This window comes from Tachysurus vachellii, chromosome 14 (assembly GCF_030014155.1).
Source record: "Tachysurus vachellii isolate PV-2020 chromosome 14, HZAU_Pvac_v1, whole genome shotgun sequence".
NCBI classification, from domain to species: domain Eukaryota; kingdom Metazoa; phylum Chordata; class Actinopteri; order Siluriformes; family Bagridae; genus Tachysurus; species Tachysurus vachellii.
In genome coordinates, this window is record NC_083473.1 from 19,067,465 (window position 1) to 19,085,793 (window position 18,329).

General features: G+C 40.1%; 1 protein-coding gene across 1 annotated transcript in view; it reads right to left on the reverse strand.

Annotated features, from left to right (window-relative positions):
- The window catches only part of ptn (pleiotrophin), a 47,068-nt gene extending 31,143 nt beyond the window's left edge, over positions 1–15,925 (reverse strand). The window contains exon 1 of the mRNA XM_060887004.1: positions 15,715–15,925. The gene's annotated coding sequence lies outside the window, so the exon portion shown is untranslated. The remainder of the gene's footprint in view (positions 1–15,714) is intronic.
- Between the last annotated feature and the right edge of the window lie 2,404 nt (positions 15,926–18,329).

An 18,329-nucleotide genomic window follows, 5' to 3' on the forward strand; every position in this document is an offset into this window, starting at 1 on the left:
GGAAAGAAGAGGAATGAAAGTCAGTCATAGAAAGACAGAATACTTGTGTTTGAACGAGAGGAAGGGAAGTAGAACACTGAGTTTACAGGGGGGCTGAGGTCAAGAAGGTGCAGGAGTTTAAGTATTGGGGTCAACCTTCTAGTGCGACAAGGAGTGTGGAAAAGAGGTGAAGAGGTGAGTGCAGGCAGGTTGGAGTGGGTGGAGAAAGGTGTCAGGAGTGTTGTGTGACAGTAAGGATAAAAGGAAAGGTGTACAAAACAGTAATAAGACTGTAGTAGAAGAGATATGAGGCAGAGATGGAGGTAGCAGAGATGAGGATGTTGAGCTTCTCTTTAGGAGCGACAAAGATGGACAGGTTTATGAACGAGTACATCGGAGGGATAGCTCAGGTTAGCTGTTTTGGGAACAAGGTCAGAGAGCATTGAGATGTTTTGGACATGTACAGAGGAGGGGGAGTGATTATGGATGTGTTAAAAGAGGACATGAAGTTAATTGGTGTGAGAGTAGAGAATGCCGAGGATAGAGTTAGGTGGAAACAGATCATTCGATGTGGCGATGTCTAACGGGAAAAGCAGAAAGTAGAAGAATGATCTGTTGTGGCAACTTCTAACAGACCAGCCGGATGCAGAAAATTATTACTTTTGAATTTATGATGCTAAACTGGTACATAAACAATTATAATGAAAATGTATTATAGTTGTGGCACTTGGGTAATTCTGTATTGTATTAATTGGACGTAAAAATGGAAAGATTTTAAGGGCATGAAATGTAAAAATTGTAAGGAGTAAATAGTATACACATTAATAGCATTCCCCAGCAGCTTCCTGATTTAATCCTGAGCTTCAGTTATTTTATACATTCTCCCTTTATGCCTTTAGATGTAAATGACTGGGTCAACATGTGTGTGTGTGGTGTCCTGCAATAGACTGGCATCTCATCCAGGGTGTATTCTCGTGTCACACCTAGTGTTCCCAGGTCCAGCAAAACCCTGACAAGCTTAAGTGAGTAAAGGGTGAAACTGCAAATTAATCAGGATCTGTAAATATCAGTCATGATTGAGTGAAGACTAAAGTGATGTGAATGTGTTATCAGGACCCATGTTTCATATTTCCATCCCTAGGTTTCATTTTCCAGCTGTCACGTCTACTCTGAGGTGCCACATGTCAGAAACAGAATGTGCTGCAGGTGGTTGTCCTCCTGAAGAATGAATAGGTAAAAAAGCTTCAAGTTTGAAAGACTTAGTAAATACTCATTAATTTGCAATAAATAAGAACCTGTGCAAACATTTCGCTCGGTCCCAGACCTGTTTTCTTCATAGCTTCATCTTTCTCACTTTCACTAACTACCTCTTCTTTCTCCTTCTTAACATTTTACTCATTAATACCGTTCTCCAGAATCCCAGCGGCCCCTGCTTTTAATCACGTAAAGACTGTTTAGGTAAAGGCACTAAATTGTTTGCTTAAGATATTGACAATTGTGCAGAAGGCATCTGGCTGTGTTTCTTATTCAAAACACACGAACACATCGTACTCGGGTGCTCAGTCATATCAACCGTGCTCGGATTTTATAACCACTTCAAATGAAAGTGGTAATAAAAGATAAATGAACAAAGAAATGAAAATTCAGTATCTTTACATTGCTATCAAACATCAAGCATCGGCAAACTATGAACATATCTTGAGATATTGTGTGCATTTGCCTGTCCTCATTTCACCTTATCTGAAATGTGTGAATTCCAACTACAATTTTTATGTCATAATCAATAATATCTTATTTTAAATATTGTTCTATTTCAATCTCACCTCATTAATATAACGATGACACTATTTACATTGTAGAATAGGAGTGATACGGTACAACAGCCTGCTGTGAGATTTTTTGGGTCGTTCCTTTTTTTTTTTTTTTTTTAAAGCGCACTTTTTGTCAGCTCATGCTTTCTGTACCACTGATTACATTTTATCTGCCTTACTGGAGAATCTGTGTGCAGTTTCCAAGTTTATCTTTTAAAAAGAAAATGAGATTTTGACTCCTCTTTTTAGCAGGAGTATTGTTAGCCTTGTTGGAATAACTTCTCAGTGATTAATGAAAAAACATACATTTTTATTTTTCTAGCTCAGGTACAGAAGTAAAAAATATAAAAAAATATCTATATTCAGTTAATATGTAATAAAATTGTTTTTTTTTTATTAATCAGTGTGAAAGATTTAACGTACTTTAAATATTTTCAGAGATTTTTTTTAAATCTCTTAAATACTGACAAGAGATGACGAACATTATCCGGAACTTTGCTTTTAGAATTAACCAAAAATATAATGACTTCATTCATTCAGTGTGTGATTGCATGAGTGAATGAGAGTGTGTGTGCCCTGTGATGGGTTGGCACTCCGTCCAGGGTGTATCCTGCCTTGATGCCCGATGACGCCTGAGATAGGCACAGGCTATTTAGATTTTACTTATAAAGAAAAAGTGTAAAAATTAAAAATAATTTTCAAAAGTCGCAATCATAACTTTTATGCTAATGAATTAATTGTATATAAAAATGAATTCGGTGTGTATCTTATACATGCAGAATGCAGGCTGTTACACAAATAAACAGGATGCATAATCCACTTTAAATGAAGCTGTAAGCCTTTAGATTTCACAAACAACTGCTGTGTGATAATAAATTCCTTTTCCAGGATGCTGTCACACCCGCTACATATCATCAGAGATGTTTTAATAGAATCTTTACAAAACTGACATAATTTAATTAACCCAGTCCCTGTTAACTAAATTTAACTCCATATGAGTTAATTGAACACAGGAGATATTTATTTTGTTGCTGTCTCAAAGTCCCTGAGCAACTTTCAGTGTCACTTTCACTGGATCAAACCTGGCAACTGGCCACTGGGAAAACTGCACCCACACAGACACACACACACACACACATAGGGCAAAGCCTCCAGTTTTGCACTGTTGCCCATTCCTATGAAAGCAAATGTTTGTTGGCATAGAAGGTTGTGCTGCTTGTGACCTACAGTGTCCTCTGCCACTACTAATTGGTTCAGAGCACACAAACACACACACACGTTTGTTTTACTATTATGAGCACCTTCCACCAACATTATAGTAATTTTATGCCTACACCAAAATTAAACCTTTAGGCTCAATTACATTTTAAATGTCAGACAACATCAGTAAACAATTTTCTGATAATTGTCTTCTATAGAATGGTGTAATAAGGATTACGTGTTGGGGGACAAAGCAAGATTGTCAGCTGAATTGTAGAATAAACTTTCTATTCCTGTCTGATCTGGACCACCTCTTTTAAACAAAAGTACTTATCTTAAAGCCTGAAAATATGTAAATATTAAATGCAGACTGAGATGGAAATACTATTTTTCATGTTCCTTCTGCCAAAACACAGGCCAAGTTGATCAAATTGGTTGACCATTCTCCAGTAGTCTTAATACTTGAGTTCATTGATCAGTAAAGGTTTCTCTATGATGTGGTGTTTGTAGCAGTAATTCAGAAAAGTTTTGCTTTTTGTTTCCTACAGATGGTCTACCAGTTTGAGCAGGTTGGCATGGTGGTTTGGCAGCTGGTAGATGGCCAGACTAAGCTGGATTTGTTTTTTTAGATTTATTATAACATGGAATACCTAGTCCTGTTTACAATTTATGTGCACTGATTGGCAGAAATAAAAAAATAATAATAATAGAAAGCAGATGAAAACAATACATTTAAAAAGAGGTATATTACTGCATTGAGAGGACTATGTTAATATGGTAAAAATAAATGCATTGGGTTATGATATGAGAAATGGAGCATGTCAATTTAACTTTTCACCATCGTAGCTGAACTCACTGACGTTGAAGTTGTTACAGTTTCTGCACCGTAGCTTCTCTGTTACTGCAATTTCTTCCATTTTCCTGACTTCTTACAGTATAGTTTCTCTATTTCTAGCTGTATGAGCTAATGGCTTCGATTTTATGAAGTATTGTGAGGTTTGACTTCAGGAGGTCTGGTGTGGTCTTGCTGAGAGCGTGGTCTTCATGTGGAAGAGGACTGTTAGTGTAGAAGTAGCACACTGCTCATAAAGTCTATAATTCCGTATGGGACATATCTATTCAGAGTTGATGTTTTTTTCTTCAGGTGAGATAATAAGTGTTTGTGCCTCCACAAGTTATTTTCATGGAATGAAAAGTCTTGTCATCTCTTTCTATATCCTTTCCCAGTCTTCACTTTTTTGTGCAATGTCCTCCCACACCTGTTGTTTATGTTTGTCAGAGAGTAAGACCCTGAATTTTTTTTACCTTCATCTTTTTCAGCAATACCTTCAGGATCCTTGGGGTAAAAAGAGTACCTCCTTTGTTGTTTGACATGTTGTGTGTTTGCACACACACATCACCTGGAGATACGTTTGTAGCCTTATTAGATGCGTGTTTCAAAAGGAGTCATGTTGTATGTAAAGCAGAGCATGCTATATATTTATAGATTGACTTCTGCCAAATACAATTAAATACAAGTACATTATTTATGCGGGCACGGTGGCTTAGTGGTTAGCACGTTCGCCTCACACCTCCAGGATTGGGGGTTCGATTCCCGCCTCCGCCTTGTGTGTGTGGAGTTTGCATGTTCTCCCCGTGCCTCGGGGGTTTCCTCCGGGTACTCCGGTTTCCTCCCCCGGTCCAAAGACATGCATGGTAGGTTGATTGGCATCTCTGGAAAATTGTCCCTAGTGTGTGATTGCGTGAGTGAATGAGAGTGTGTGTGCCCTGCGATGGGTTGGCACTCCGTCCAGGGTGTACCTTGCCTTGATGCCCTATGACGCCTGAGATAGGCACAGGCTCCCCGTGACCCGAGGTAGTTCGGATAAGCGGTAGAAAATGAATGAATGAATGAATTATTTATGCTACTAGGCACAAAAAGTAAAACTCCCATCCTTAAATATTTTCACTAGCTAAACAATACTGTTTGCTGATTTCGATTACCACAGATGTGGAAAGGAGGAGCTCCTTAATCCTCAAGATAAAAAGTGAAGGGAAAAATCATGGCTGCCTCACAACAAGCTAGCCAGCTATCTGTGATGAGTGATGTATGTTTGCCTCCTCAAAACAGTTCAAGTAAAGTCAATGTTATAGATTTAAACTAAACTAAACTAAACTAAAGCTAAGACTTGTTTAGACAGTATAGCTCATTTAAAGACAAGAAATATACATTTCAGCACTTTCCCTATAACTGTATTATATCCAATTATATATTTTTTATGGTGTGCTGTTTTATTCTTTAGAATTTATGAGTAGATTGAACAGTAAATTATTTTTGTCCTCCACAGCAAGAAGAAGGCAAGTTCTTTGAATATCTCCTTTCTCTTTCTCCATTCCTCGCTTTCTTTCTATGACATGGATGATGTAGGTTCAGAGATAAAAAAATAAAAAAGTAGTAGGTTTATAGATTAAAAATGTATTTATCGTAAAAACAAACATTTGTGTGTGTGTGTGTGTGTGTGTGTGTGTGTGTGTGTGTGTGTGTGTGTGTGTGTGTGTGTGTAAGGTTGTTCTGATACAGTCCCTGACCAATCCATTCTTCTTCAGATATTTCAGTGTGTTATATTGCTGAAGGTGAACACTGTACAGTAGTCAGTCACAGCTCTGTGGGTGGAGATGAGATGAGCTCAGTGTGTGTCTTAGTCTCAAATGCTAGGCTTCAATAATTCTGTACCGTTAATCTGACATTAATTAAGACTTAAGTCCTCCCTCCCACTAAGCAAAAACAGCTGCCTGTCTGCTTTGATATCAGCCAACGCGACTCATCAATCCTAAAGCAAAGATTATAATTTCTTAGGATTATATTTCAGCCTCCTCCGCCTCCTCCTCCTCCTCATTCTCTTTCTTCTTAAAGTGTAGGCTCACATTTTAACACTCTGTATATTTTTAATGAAGAATGTCATTTGATTAAAATGCACTTTATGAAATGATCCTAATCATATTGTATTTTTTAACACCTACAATCATTCTCATTCAGCATCATTATCCGTGATTAAATTTGTAATAACATTGTGTATAACATTTTACAAGAACATACCATGTGATTTTGCCTCCTTACATTCATAAAGCCTCTCTGAGTTTTGTTATTAATGTAATAATAAGCACATTACACAAACAAATCCATGTTATTTCTAATTTCCTTTTGGATTAGCCATCTCATTAAACCATTTCATCTGTTCTCCCTGATGCTGAGATTCTTGTAGCCAATATAGTATACGTGATGATAAGACTAGCAACGTTCCTCTCCCTAATGTTTTGAACATTTCACCTGTGTTTTCATCTGTGCTCAGTAGGCAAGAGTTTATGACTCACTGTGAATTAGGCACACATCCAAAGAACTCCTATGCATGAAGGATAGGTTCTTGACTCTTGCTCCTTATCAGCATGCTTCTCCATTAGGCTGTTATTCCGAGCCATTGCCTCGCCCATTAGTGTACAGAAGCCTATTAGACGGTAGCAAGACCACTCACAGGTACACATTACGCCTCAATGCTCTCATTCCAATCAGCTTTCCATTCAGTCTGTCATGAGTCACACAATGAAGACAAAATCCAGTGTTTTGCACTTGTGTCACAAACCCATTGGGACTGAACTTTTTTTGGCCAGGTCCACTGAACATGTCTTCACACAACACAAAACCTGACATTCTATTTATTCAGGCTTGACTTTTATCTACACTGTATAAGAACCACATTCATAACCACCACCAAAAAAAAAACAACATTTATTCAAAATTCTTCTGCGCTTTTGAATGCAGTTATCTGGATGATGCAGATGGTGGTTTTACGTTTGTAGTTTTTATGTTACAACTGCTTTATTGTCATGTGTTTCAGATCAATAAAGTCATCTCTCTAAGGCTGAGTTGATTTGATCAGATACTGTTTATTCTCCTGCCTTGAGGTAGACATTCTCGTTCAACACATTCTGGCATGCTTTACTCTGATTAACAGTCATAATACCATCAACAATCCAAGATTAATTGAAATGTCACCTACATGATCATTTATATGATGTGTTGGGATTAAACTATGCAATAAACTTCAAAATAAATTTGTAGGTTTTAGACCTACTGTATATTAGTGTTGCTGACATTTTCATTCCACAGCTGCCATGATACCTCCGCTCAGAAGATTATTTATTAATTGATCATTTGCGTATAAAACATCTGGATCAGGAACCAGTCTTCTTATAATCTGTCAATCCTACTTTTTAAATATGTGTGTGTGTGTGTGTGTGTGTATGGTGGTGGTGGTGGTGGTGGGGGGGGGGGGTTATAGTTAAGTCTATGAATGTTTATTTTTGATTCCCAAAGCAGTTACCTATCTAGAGGAGTCCCAATATATTAAGTATATAAAAAAAATTTAAAAAAAAGGAAAAAGAAGCGCTGGTAAAAGAAAATGGAGGGAATCACATGCTACTGTTGCTAAGGTATCCATGTACAACTGAAAGCTGGGATTATCTACAGATACATACGCTGATAAGTCATAATATCTAAACCACTATGACCCTGTAAATGACCCTGATTATCTCTTTACAACAGCACCTGTCAGTGGGTGGCAAATGAAAAGTCTAAAAGTTCTCAAAGTTGGTGTTGGAAGCAGGAAAAATGAGCAAGAGTAAGGGTGTTCCTGGTATGCAGTGTTTAATACTTAGCAAAAGTTACCCAAGGAAGGGGGCTGCAAAGCCTCAGACTGGTCAGAGTGCCCAAGCTGACTCCTGTCCACTGCCAAAAGTGCCTACAATAGGCAAATGAGCATCAGAAAGGGGAAGTCGTGGCCCAATTGTTAGAGAGTCTAACTCCTAATCCTAAGGTTGTGGGATTCGAGTCTCGGGCCATCCACGACTGAGGTGCCATTGAGCAAGGCACCGAACCCCCCCAACTGACCACTGCTCTGGGTGTGTGTTCACGGTGTGTGTGTTCACTGCTGTGTGTGCACTTTGGATGGGTTAAACGCAGAGAACAAATTCTCAGGGTCACCATACTTACACCACACTCTATGGGTCACCATACTTAGTCATATGTCACGTCACTTGAAATGAACCACAGAGCAATGGAAGAAGACAGTCTGGTCTAATAAGAAGGCAAGACAGCAGATGCATTGGAATGGTTTGGGAAACCTTGTATCCAACACCATGTTGATGTTAGTTTGATACATACCATCTACCTAAGCATTTTTACAGACCAAGTACACCCCTTCATGGCAACAGTGTACCCTAATGGCAGTGGCCTCTTTCAGCGGAACAATGCAGTCTGCAACACCGCACAAATTGTTCAGGTGTCAGGATACAGCCTGGACTTTTTGGCCATGTGCTTTTGTTTATGTTCTGTGTCACGTGTCTGCCCCGCCCTTGTCCATTCCTCCCCGCCTCTGCACACCTGTTCATTATGTGTTAATTGTCATGTGTATTTAGCCATGCCGCGTTGCCTATGTCTTCAGCTCGGCTGTGGACTTCGATCGGCCCTTCTGCTCATCTGTGGACATAGCTCTGCCCTTCTTCTTGGCTGTGGACGTTGCTCGGCCCTTCTGCTTGGCTGTGGACATAGCTTGGCCCTTCGGCTTGGCTGTGGACATCGCTCGGCCCTTCTGCTCTGCTGTGGACATCGCACGGCTCTCTCTGGCTGCACTGCCGTGTGCTTTACTCCCCCCACCTGCCTCGCTGTGTGCCTTGCTCCCCCCACCTGCCTCACCATGTGCCTTGCTCCCCCCTCCTGCCTTGCCGTGTGTCTTGCTCTCCCCTTCGGCCTCGCCGTGTGCCTCGCTCCCCCTCCTGGATCTTGCCAGGATTGTGGTCCCCTCGGATATGGTTTGATACGGGATTGGCATGTCGGGAGCCGTGCCTCAGGGGGGTTACTGTCAGGATCCAGCCCAGACTTTGGCCATGTGCATTTGTTTATGTTCTGTGTTCACGTGTCTGCCCCACCCCTGTCTCTTCCTCCCCTCCCCTGCACACATGTTCCTTATGTCTAATTGTCATGTGTATTTAGCCATGCCGCACTTGTCGTTATTTGTCACGCCTGTTGTCGTATTGTGTCTAGTATGTGGTCCTGTTTTTGTGTTTTAATTATTCAATCTGTTTACTTTTACGCTATCCTGCATTTGGGTCTGTTTTTATGCCCGTACCGCTGACATCAGGAATGATTTCAGAAACATGCCAGAGTTAATAGTGTCGACTTGGCCTGCTAATTCTCCAGCTCTCAATCCAACCGAGAATTTTTGGGATGTCCTGGACAAATAATTTCAATCCATGGAAGCCCCGCCATTCAATTTACAGGACTTAACAGATCTGGCTTGGTGGCAGATACCACAACACTCCTTCAGCAGTCTTAATAAGTCCGTGCCTAAACAGGTTAGGCAAGTTGTTTGGCAGTACAAGCAGAACCTACACCATATTAGGCAGATGGTTTAATTGTAGGTGATTGTTGTAATCTCCATAACATTTTCTCAACTTGCACCCTCTTTTTTGCACCCCCCTTTTCTTGCACCCTCTTTTTTCAACTGATTAAGTGTTACCAAATCTCCTGAACATGCTTTCTCCTCAATCTACAACAGAATCCTGTAAATTCATTTGTCCATCAATTCCACCACTTGCTCACTGCACATCATCCTTTCTAAAATGTTTCAATTGGATTTAAAACACTAATGCTTGCATCCAAAGCCAAACTGGATCAGCACCAATCTGTATTTATGAAAGCTTGTTCTACAGCACATTCCCTTCAAGCCTCTAAAACAGCTGAACTTGACCCAGCATCCTTCAAGACAGAAGAAAGTCAGGCATCAAAAATTTTCTCTGTACTGTCACACAGGTGTAAGGATTATAGACTGCTCAAAAAAATAAAGGGAACACTTAAGCAACACATCCTAGATATAAATGAATGAAATAGTCTTATTAAATACTTTGTTCTTTACAAAGTTGAATGTGCTGACAACAAAATCACACAAAAATTATCAATGAAAATCAAATTTATTAACCTATGGAGGTCTGGATTTGGAGCCACACTCAAAATTGAAGTGGAAAAACACACTACAGGCTGATCCAACTTTGATGTAATGTCCTTAAAACAAGTCAAAATGAGGCTCAGTTGTGTGTGGCCTCCACGTTCCTGTATGACCTCCCTACAACACCTGGGCATGCTCCTGATGAGGTGGCGGATGGTCTCCTGAGGGATCTCCTCCCAGTCCTGGACTAAAGCATCCACCAACTCCTGTCCCAGATTTGCTCAATTGGATTCAGGTCTGGGGAACGGGCGGGCCAGTCCATAGCATCAATGCCTTCATCTTGCAGGAACTGCTGACACACTCCAGCCACATGAGGTCTAGCATTGTCTTGCATTAGGAGGAACCCAGGGCCAACCGCACCGGCATATGGTCTCACAAGGGGTCTGAGGATCTCATCTGGGTACCTAATGGCAGTCAGGCTACCTCTGGCGAGCACATGGAGGGCTGTGCAGCCTTCCAAAGAAATTCTGGCCCACCATTACTGACCCACTGCCAAACCGGTCATGCTGGAGGATGTTGCAGGCAGCAGAACGTTCTCCACGGCGTCTCCAGACTCTGTCACATCTGTCACATGTGCTCAGTGTGAACCTGCTTTCATCTGTGAAGAGCACAGGGCACCAGTGGTGAATTTTGCCAATCTTGGTGTTCTCTGGCAAATGCCAAACGTCCTGCCTGGTGTTGGGCTGTAAGCACAACCCCCACCTGTGGACGTTGGGCCCTTACACCACGCTCATGGAGTCTGTTTCTGACCGTTTGAGCAGACACATGCACATTTGTGGCCTGCTGGAGGTAATTTTGCAGGGCTCTGGCAGTGCTCCTTCCTGTTCGTCCTTGCACGTAGGTAGGCGTAGGTAGCGGTCCTGCTGCTGAGTTGTTGCCCTCCTACGGCCTCCTCCTCGTCTCCTGATGTACTGGCCTGTCTCCTGGTAGCGCCTCCATGCTCTGGACACTACGTTGACAGACACAGCAAACCTTCTTGCCACAGCTCACATTGATGTGCCATCCTGGATGAGCTGCACTACCTGAGCCACTTGTGTGGTTTGTAGACTCCGTCTCATGCTACCACTAGAGTGAAAGCACCGCCAGCATTCAAAAGTGACCAAACCTTCAGCCAGAAAGCATAGGAACTGAGAAGTGGTCTGTGGTCACCACCTGCAGAACCACTCCTTTATTGGGGGTGTCTTGCTAATTGCCTATAATTTCCACCTGTTGTCTATTCCATTTGCACAACAGCATGTGAAATTGATTGTCAATCAGTGTTGTTTCCTAAGTGGGCAGTTTGATTTCAAAGAAGTCTGATTGACTTGGAGTTACATTGTGTTGTTTAAGTGTTCCCTTTATTTTTTTGAGCAGTGTATTTACCTTCAAAGTGATATCTGCCAAATGATGCAAATGCATACTGTATGTTCTACCTGTCTGTTCATCAACTATCCTTTCATTATCTTAAATGTAATCCTTTTTTTCTGAATTGACATGTTCAACAAATTGAATCTAAACTTTCAGTCATCTTCTAGATGAAAGAAATGTTTTTATAAGTTTTTCAAATCAAGAAACAATTATTATTTATTTCAACCCTATACTACTACACTTTCTGGGTAATGAACCTGGTGTCGACCAGGTATTCCCAAACAGGTTACATTCTCTACCATGGAATTTGGTGCTCTTGACAATTTTCACAGAAGATCCATCAATGTTCACTCTGAGTGGTGACTCTGTGATCTGCTAAAGTTAACAGCCATCTATTTTGTTTTGTTCACATTCAAATACAGGTTGTTATGTGGACACCAAACTGTTAGCTGTTACACCTCGTTACTTACTGATGAGACCCATCACTGTCATCGGCGAGCTGGATGGTGTGGTTTTAGCTGTGCATTGCTCCTCAGTCGTGAAGAGCAGTGAGGGGCCACAGTACAGTGTGGTGGTGTTGGGTATGCTCTTCCCTATTCAGACTGTTTCCCAATCAGAAAGACTAGGATCCATTTGCAGAGGGAGGTGTTCAGGCTCTGGAGGCTCACTTTTCTCATGTCTTATGTATGCATGTGTCCTTTTTACCAGGTGAAGGGCCAGATGGAAAGCAGTGGAAATGGCATAATTTGTTAAGGGTTTGGGGCAATACACTAATGGCATGTGGTCTAGTGAGGGTGAGTCTGAACATGACTCATGACAAGCCTCTCAAAGTACATCATGACATTGGGTGTGAGTGTGATAGGACAATAGTCTTTGAGGCAGATTTCTTCATCCACAGGGGAAGATGGTAGTGGTCTTGACGCATGTTAGTGCTACCCCGGGGAAATGTTGAAAATGTCATTGAAGTCATCCGCCAGCTGGTCTGCAAATCCTGCTCTGCTTGGATTGTTTAGTGGACCAGCAGCATTCTATTTACTTACCTAATAAAGTTGAGCCATGGTAACAGAAAGGACATAGATGGAGGGATTATCTTTCTCACCCCCATGTCATTCTGTGCACCAAACCAACTGTAGAAGAAATTCAGTGCATGTGGATGGGAGGCATCACTATCATAGAAGTGCAGTTGACCTGTAGTTTGTAAAGGGGCTGGTTACCTTGCCACATGGACCAGGTGTCACCGCTGACTTGGAAGTGGCTTTGGGCATGTGCATGCTTTGAATCTCTAATGGCAGTGTTGTCTTTGTTGTTCTTGGGGCCACTTTGTCACCTGCTCTGAAGGCAGAGTCTGTGGTCTTCAGAATCTCATGCACCTTTGTAGCCATTCATGGACTGCATGGTTGAAATCTCGCAACAATACACAGTCTGTCAGAGAGAGCATTCTGCAGTTCACTAATTAATTAGCATTAAAAACTTAGCATTAATGCTACAGAGAATGTATACATAGTCTATAAAAACAGTGGTGAATTTCTGTGGTAAATATAATGGTCTACATCTAACAGTCACAAACTCCACCAGCAATGAACCATAACTAGAAACTTGCACCGAGTGCTTGGACCATTCTATGTTGATGTAAACACATAAGCCGCCAGCAAGAGCCTTACCACACAGAGCTGCATTTCTGTTGGCATGAAGCAACCGCCTGTTTTGTTGAATGATGGTGTCCAGAACTCTGTCGCTGAACAACGTCTCTGTGAAAACAGAGCTCAGCATAGTCTGCTGGGGTCAGACGTAATCCAATTTATTGTACAGGGAACAGATATTGGAGAGCAGGGTGGACAGAATATCCAGCCGGCTTCCCATGCTTCTGCTTTCTTGCACACCACTTTCATGTCCAATCTTCTGGTCACAGGCATAAGGAAATGCCAAGGACTGGAAGCAGAAACATTGTGAAAAGGCAGAAACATTGTGAAAGCCGTGAAGAAAAACAACAGTGGCTAACAACCTCCACAGAGCTGGAGGAAGGGTATAATAATCCACTGTTCAAATAAGACATCAAGATCAGAAATATAAAGGCCATACCACAAAATGCAAATCCACTTATCAGCAGTAAGAATCACTAGGCCAGATTGGAATTCTCAAAGTAGTGCAGAGATGATTCACAAAATCTTTGGAACCAGGATAAACATTTACCAGTGATGGCAAGGCCAAGTGTGACGGAAGAAAGGATCTGTTCATGATCCAAAATTTTTAAGTTCATGCAAGGTGGAGGTAGTGTCATGGCTTGAACTTCTGAAACAGGCTCATTAATCTTTACTGATGAGATCACTGATGAGGAGAGCATCAGAATAAATTCTTAAACTTTTAAAGTCTTCCAATTTACAGAAAAATGCATCCAATCTTTTTTTGGAGAAACTTTATAATATAGCAAGACAATGATTAAAAACACACTTCAAAAGGACTTCATCAAGGAGTAAAAATTAAAGGTTTAAGATTTCTTCACCACCACCACCCCCAGTCCCCAAAAAGGTTTTAAACACATCTAGAAGTAAATATCATGACATGAATGCTGAAATCTTATTATTTCAAATCCAAATGTGTATGTATTAGCTCTGGATAGGTCTTGCAAATGTTTTCTATGCACTGACAAGGATAAATTTGCAATCATCACTGTTGTTATGTAAGGTTTTCTCGGTTCTTGGTCCACTTCAATGGTTATATCATTCATTAGCCTGATCATTTAATTCCCACCATTATTTCGTGAAGCGAATCCTGTAAAACAGTCTGTAAGTCTGTAAAAAAGGGTACATGAAACAAAGTAGAGGGGATAAGAAGGAAAGATAAAATTCAGTCAATTTTATTATGGACAGACTAAACCACTTTCTTTCCACTTATTTGGGGACATGCCAAGTGCTGTAATACTTGGTATCCCAGATCCATACAAAGGTTTACTGGTGTCGCCAATGAGAAATCAAGACCAGGGCAAAATAAATAACAACACAGAACTGGACAGAAAACGTGGAAGTTTTTTATTTCCTAATTTAGGAAGCATCTTTAGAGGAATCTATCAAAAATATTTCCCAAATAATCTCCCAAATTTTGTCTCTTGGGCTTTCTATGCTTTCTAATATTCTCAGTCTAACATTTGCTAGTTAAACACTGTTATATTACACGCACACTATATGGTGATGGTGTCTCATTTCAGTGTGGGTGTTCAAATAGTTTCTTTTGTGTCCAGATGGATGGGGAAAAAAGTTTGGTTTGGCTGGAGTGACTGTGGTAGGATAGCGAATAACTATAGCAACAGCAAGCACATTGAGGCCCTTCTTTTTCACCCGGTGTACTTCTTTTAGATTCTTTTATATAAGCAGCTACTTATAATGCTGTGATTGCCTTTCCAATCAAAGAAGACCTAAATTATTTCCCCACAAAAAATATATATAGGAATTACATGTTCTAATTGAACTGTTTAGATGCTGTAGGTTGCATTATATAAAACCTACAGCATCTAAACAGTTCAATTAGAACATGTAATTCCTATATATATTTTTTGAAATATTTTTTGAAACCGCTATGAAATATTCTTCTCTATCTTTCTCAAACAAGAAACAAACAAGGCTCTGCTCTTTTACTGATAATGGATCGACTACAAAAAAACATGACATTTAAAGCAACTGCTTAGGGGTGTGTGTGTTTTAGAAATAGTAAAGCACCACCCAAGTAAAAGGATGTCACTTCAATACATGCAAAAAATTCCAATCAGGACAAAGATTGTTTTCCCAGAGTCACAATGCAAACACATGCTATTTGATATCTTAGAAATGTACATTTACTTTTAACAGCGTGTCTTTGTGAGACTCCGTCCCAGCTAACAAGTTTGTGTGATAATTGAGAAAGATATCTCACATAGAAACCCACTACTAGTTCTCTGGCTGATAAAAGTTAGAGTCTTACATTTGTGTTTAAAGTAAAGACATATTCATCACAGTAGCACCTACTCATGCCATATCATTTGTCTTCAGAATAAGTCTAGCTCTCCTCATTGGGCTTAAGAAACTTGTTCTGCAGGGCTGAGAAACCAACACACTTGGACTACCAACACATTGTCAAACCTGCCTTCGTACACTCTCCTGAGCATAGAGATTCTATCTGACCACAAATCTCTTCTGAATGCCTCTACCTGACTCCTCCATGCTCATAGATGTCTCAAAGTGATGTATTCAGAGCACACAGCTTCCTTCAGGCTCTGTGCTGAATCTGCTATCTCTTCTGTCTCGCCTCTCTCTCAATTCCTGTCCCAATGCTCCTCCCTTCTACTTTGAGCTCTTCTGCATTGTACTTACTTTGAGATGGAGGTATAGTTCAACAGTTCCTCAATCGAAGCAGTTTATCTCCTTTCTTTTCATTCACTTTGGTTTGGATTTTATCTCTTTGTTGTTCTGCCTCTCTTATACATTCACTCTCTTCCTCTCGCAAACTCTGTCTCTTGAAACCACAGGGTTGTGCTTATGGTATTTGTGTGTATGCGTGTGTGTGTGTGTGTGTGTGTGTGTGTGTGTGAGAGAGAGAGAGAGAGAGAGAGAGAGAGAGAGAGAGTAGTGGGGGTAGTTGTATTTGGGTGGTGCCTCCGGGGGGTGTGCTGAAAGAGCAGCTCTTATGCTCACACCCTCATTAACACAAGGTCACCGTAGTGATGGCACATAAATAGGAAAAAAGGGATAGGCAGCCAACTTTGAAAACTGACAGACATACCCAGACTAAAAAGAACAAGTCATGTGAATTCATTATCAATATTTCTTTCCAGAGCATCCCATCTGCTGCTTAGTCTACCACAAAAGATGAGTTTCATTGTCCAACCCAATGTCCATATAGTCTATACTGCATGATTTTATATTTTTGTTACATTGGCTATATGTTTCTGATTGCTTAGAATTCGTTTAATTTTTCTTTTAAGTGCATTTAAGAATATATTTAGTGTAGAATGTAGAAGATGAACTTAGAAGATCAATTTCTAAACAACTCTGGCCAGTGATATAATATTAGACAGAGAGCCCCCTAGAGATACAGCCCTGGAAGTCCCCTAGAGATACAGCATGGACTGGTGTTAGATGTCAACAGAAGTTATTTACTGAAGCAAGACAATTCACCAAGGAATTATAGGAATACCTTTATGCATGACTTTAACAGGAAGAAAATGTTATAGTTGTATTATGAGTTCATCTGTTACATCATCACAAGTCATCGTTTCCAAAAAGATATGCCAACTTCTCTTTCCCCAGAGCCGTGGTGCTAAACTAAACTAAGCACAGTGGAAACCTTTGAATCTAATATTTTTCTGCCTCTTTTACTGTAGCTATAACTCCTCTGCAGCACAATAATATCCCTGCACTTTATTCTAAATGTGTTCCCTTAAATAAATATGTATTTTCTTAAATACTGTGTTGTGTTGTCTTGTCTGGTCTGTTGAGTAAATTAAATTTGCATAATAATCTTGCATAGAAATAAGCTGTGTTTTTATAATATTGATATTGGTACTAATAATATTGTGATAATATTATTATTGCTTAACCTACACTTTTAGAACAGATTAACTGGAAACATTTTGTAGGGATTTTGTATGTTTAACAAAAGTATCATAGAAGACCAGAAAATAATCTGTATAATTGATGCAATATAAAGGTTTATGAAAGATCTATTCACACCCGTTCATAGTAGCAGCTGTCAATCAAAAATCACTATGGTGGGGCTGTAGTGAGGGTGTAAAATACAGAAGTGATGGAGAATAAGCTGCAACCAGTGAGGGTATGATTATATCACTGGCTGTGAGAGCAGATATACTTGTCACGTTATAATATACTATAGCTAGAGAGTTGGCTAATGATAGCTACCTTTAGTTAGCATGTCTTTTGGTGATGTAGGAGTAAAAGTGAAGGTCATCAGCACTTTGATAATCATGAGTGGTTATGAGGTAGGCTTAGCTACTTGGTGGTTAAAGTGGTTAAGGCTCTGGGTTGATCATCTGAGGATTGTGGTTAAAGCCCCAGCACTGCTACGCTGACACTGCTGGGTCTTTGAGCAAGGCCCTTAACCCTCACTGCTCCAGGGGTGCTGTATCATAGCTGACCCTGTGCTCTGACTCAGACCTCCAAAGGTTGGATATGCGAAGAAAAGAATTTCACTGTCTTGTAATGTATATGTGACAAAATAAAGTCTTCTATAAAGAATTACCACTGGAAAAAGAATTTCCTTCTTTTGGGTACTTATTTACATTTACAGCATTTGGCAGACGCCCTTATCCAGAGCGACGTACATAAGTGCTTACTGTAAATCTCTAACATTGGATACATTAATGCTGGCTCACTAGGTTACATACTTATTTCCCTTATTATTTACTTATTTACATACTGAATCTCTTCATACGCATCATTTGCTGGTTTAAATCTCTATTTTTGACCCTTCCTTTCACCACTCATTAAATTTAGGCATTTAAACCTAACCTGCGATTTCTGATACCCCAGCCAGATTATTGGAAGCCAATCGCAGAGAATTTTTCACTTGTAATAGCAATTTTTGTGCCTTTGCCACCAAACATATCTTCAACAATATCACAATTGTTTTCTGTTCTGTCACTGTTCTGCCTCCACAAAGTACTATATGAATTACACTATTTATATAAATATGAGGTGATATGAATCAAGCAGAATACATCCACAACTCCATATAATAAGAAATTCTACAGGAGTTTTAGCCATCACATAAAGTCATGACACGAGTCATGAGTACATTTTTTGTCTTATGCCTATGCTATAGGTTCCATTATGTTTTAAAAATACCAGTGGACCAGCAGATTTTGAATGTCACACACCACCCACATCACCACAGACTTATTTATTTCTGGCTGGCCAACAGTGTGAAATATATATAAAGAAAGATTAGGACTGAAGCAGGAGGTCTGGTT